Source organism: Orcinus orca, chromosome 2 (genome assembly GCF_937001465.1).
Source record: "Orcinus orca chromosome 2, mOrcOrc1.1, whole genome shotgun sequence".
Taxonomy (NCBI): Eukaryota; Metazoa; Chordata; class Mammalia; order Artiodactyla; family Delphinidae; genus Orcinus; species Orcinus orca.
In genome coordinates this window covers 72517833-72522174 of record NC_064560.1, presented here as the reverse complement: position 1 = coordinate 72522174, position 4342 = coordinate 72517833, and positions in this window count along the sequence as shown.

The following is a 4342-nucleotide window of genomic DNA, read 5'->3' as shown; positions in this document are numbered from 1 at the left end:
TGTGTCCAGTTGTCCCTTTTTTAAATAAGAGAAACAAAGAATTTCACTGTGTATAAGTTACTAAATTTCATCTTCAGTTGTGCATTTGAGGGAATTTGAGAGAGCACTCTAATTCATTCCACAAATATTACTGAGCCCCTACTATGTCCTAAGAACCTAACACATGTTAAGGAATAAAACAGAAATACTTGCCTTCTTGGAGCTTACATTCTAGTTGGGGGAAGTGTAGGAGTGGTAAGAGTTGGCTTCCAGGATAAAGGAATAAATAATCATTGTATAAGTAAATTATATTACATGTTAGAAGGAGAAGAGTACTATGGACAAAAGGAAAAATTGAGCTGGGTGTGGAAAGTAGGAATTCTATATGGTAAGCTATATGGCCAGTTTTTAGAAATGTCTGAGTAAGTGTCTTTTTGAATGCTTGCCATGTGCCTCACCCTCTCCAAGAATCCCTGCTGGGGCAGGGATTTCTGTCTCCAGAAATCATCTATTAAAGTGTAGTTAGATTAGCCAGTGACCAGGCTGGAAGGCAGGCTATATTGTCTTGGGGCCTTAGCCTCCTCACTCCTCCCAATAGATCATTTCCTTCCCAGTAGACACCCAGAATCCTTATGTTCCCTCCAACCTCTTTTCTGATACCTGCTCTTGCAAGTCTTCTTTCAAGGTGGGGAAGGATGTATACCTTAATCAATGTGCTCTACAAGATCTTCAGAAGAGGGAAATGTCTTACACACATACTATTAATGAGGGTAGAGTCTAGGTGAGATGTCAGGGAAGAAAACATGATGGTGGAGTTCCAAGTGTTGACAATCAGGTAGTGGGTAAAAGGGAACTGATGTGTCAGAAGGTAGTGACAAACTTCACATCCAGCATAGAATTCTCTACACCCCATGGCTTACCTCAATGCACATGGTGAGTTACAGGAGGTCCATGCACATGCATCCTCCCAGTGAAATCATTTTATAATGATTGAATGAAACAGATTGGTATAATTTTAAAACCAACTGACCTTAAAGGATGTATTCAGTTGCTCTCCCAATAGGGGGTATGTTTTGGAGTCAAATTGAATTAGTTTTTTTTTTTTATGATTTGAACAAAAGTTCATTCTCTGCAAAACTATAGTCACAACTACAAAAATTTGGTACATTCCCTTGTTTATTTGCTTGTTTGAAATGAACGATGTTGTCTACTGCAACATTCATATTTCATTGAGAAGGTTTAGAAAGTTAGGAGTTAAATGAATGATTCCTATTCTACTGTTTCTAAACCACAACTTTCTTACTTGTAAGAGATACAAAACAATATTCCCTAAATCTCACCATTTCACATATAGTGGCTTGTGATTATTGCTGAACACATACGTTCACAGGTGGAAATTTAACAGAATTATAATAACATAGCAAATAAAAAAAAATCCATGACTTTGATGCTAAAAGTTAAACAAACAAACAAATAAAAAGGAGTGAAGGGAAAGCTCTTTTCTACAGTAAAAAGTTACTAAGTGACAAATATTGGAGGAAAAACAGGGTTAGAAAATCACCACTTTACAACTACCATTGTCATAATTAATATAGGCAAGAATTATCAATGGATCCTAAAACTCTTGTGTGAAATTTTGTTAAAGAATAGTGTATCTACCAAGGCTGCTGAAGAGGGTGTGGAGAAAAGGGAACCCTCTTGCACTGTTGGTAAGAATGTAAATTGATACAGCCACTATGGAGGATAGTATGGAGGTTCCTTAAAAAACTAAAAATAGAATTACCATATGACCCAGTAATCTCACTACTCAGCATATACCCTGAGAAAACCATAATTCAAAAAGACACATGCACCCCAATGTTGACTGCAGCACATTTACAATAGCCAGGTCATGGAAGCAACCTAAATGCCCATTGACAGACAAATGGATAAAGAAGATGTGGTACATAAATACAATGGAATATTACTCAGCCATAAAAAGGAATGAAATTGGGTCATTTGTAGAGATGTGGATGGATCTAGAGACTGTCATACAGAGTGAAATAAGTCAGAAAGAGAAAAACAAGTATTGTATATTAACACATATATGTGGAACCTAGAAAATGGTACAGATGAACCAGTTTGCAGGGCATAAATAGAGACACGGATGTAGAGAACAAATGTATGGACACCAAGGGGGGAAAGTGGCAGGGCGGTGGTGGTGGTGGGATGAACTGGAAGATTGGGATTGACATATATACACTAATATGTATAAAATAGATAACTAATAGGAACCTGCTGTATAAAATATAAAGTAAAATTCAAAAAAAAAGAATAGTGTATCCACACAGTCTAGAAGTATCTCCATATGGGTTTCTTATTAATTATAAAGGAAAAAATATGAGAATTTTACAATAGAAAATAGTGTAGAAACAACCTAAATCAAGGTATCACGTGCTTCCTGATATGGTTCACAGAGAAGGAAATGGCAAAACTTATACAGTAATCCTGCCAGAAAATGCATAACCTGAATCAAATCATTAGGGAACAATCAGACAACCCCAAATTGGGGAACTTCTTAAATAAACACTTGGTCTATACTCTTCCCAACTGTCAACTTCATAAGAGAAAAGAATAAAACTAAGAAACAGTTTCTGTTTAAAGAAAGTAATGAGGCATAACAACTGAGAGAAAAGATTACAACCAAGGAATGGTTTCTGTTTAAAGATAGTAATAAGATGTAACAACTAAGTGAAATCTGTGATTTTAGATTGGAACTTGAAAGGAAAAAATTGAGACAACTACAAAATATTGAATTTGGACTACATATTAGGTAATACTATTTTATGTGTGTTCCATTTCCTTAGTTTTAATAAATGCATTTTAAATGTTGTATTCTACTATGAGAATATCCTTGTTCTTATAAGAGATACGAGATACATGTGGAAACACTTAGGAGTTTGTATCTTATATTATATGGTTCAGCAAAATAATATTTCTGTATAATAAAGAAATTAGCTGGCCTTTGTCCCTGGATCCTGGGAGGTATACTACAAACACTTGGAATTTCCTGTCTTTGGGATTGTCTCTTTTCAGGCTTGGGATTATCTGTCTTTGTTACTCTTGGTGGTCCCCTTGGACCACATCAGATCATTTATGCTAACCAAGTGACTCATGGTGGGTCCCTAGATAGTTTGTGTTAATAAAATTACTCAAGATGGAAGATGGTCATGCTCAAAAGACCAATCATGAGATTACAGGGTGGGGCTTTGAGCCTCTCAGTACCCACCCAAACTTTGAGCAGAGAAGAGGGCATGGATGTTAAGTCATATAGCCAATGATTTAAGTGATGATGTCTATTTAATGAAGCCCCAATAAACACTATGGACACTAAAGCCTGGGCAAGCTTGCCTGGTTGTTAATCCTCTGTATTGTCACATACTGATGTCAGTGGATAGCATGACCCCAAAGACAAAGGCAGCTTTACATATGGGACTCTCTCAGCCTGCCCTTTGGCTGTTTCTGATTTGCATCCTTTTCCTATTAAAAAAAAAAACACTGTAATCATAAGTAAAGAGCTCTCCTGAATTCTGTGATTGAGTTGAGGAGATTATCAAACCTGAGCAGCTCAAGGGAACCCCTAAATTTGATCAGAAGTGAGAATATCCTGGGGATGCCTTAACTTACAACTGGTGCCAGAAATGAGAAGGATTGGGAAGTTTGACCTAATTCTGGGAAGATGACAGTTGCAGATTCATTCATTCATTCATTGTAGATTTATTTTACTATTTTTTTACAAATTTCTTATATGTTCAGCGTTTAAAAAAATATTAGTAAAAACAAAACTGTATGGCTCTTACATAACTTCAGGAAGTGGGGAAAATAATCTGAAGACAACGTTCAATAGACCACCAGTGTGCCTCTATGGTCATGTCACAGAAAACACTGAACTTTGTCTGGTTAGGTGAACAATTAGATTGTTAGATGAATTTTTCTCCAGAAGTTAGTTTGTTTAGATTGAAAAAGACTGTTTTTAAGCCAGTTTGATTTTATGTGCTTAAAAATGCCCCAAACTAAATATTAAATGCTAAACCCATGCCATTACTAGCATGAAAATGAAAACACTTTCCTGGTAGACTTGGGGAAAAATTCAAATGGAAATCTTAAGACCATGCTAAAAACAGTATTCTTCTAAACAACGAAGTATATTCAACTGATAGAGATTTTTAGCCATCCAAAGACATTTTAAAAATCTGTGCCTGGTTCATAGTGGATGCTCAATGAATAGTTATAGTAATAAATATCAGACAAGAAATATGAGGGATTTGAGGAAATGGTGATATCAATGATTACCTCTTTTGGTAAGGCACTTTTCATTCTTTGA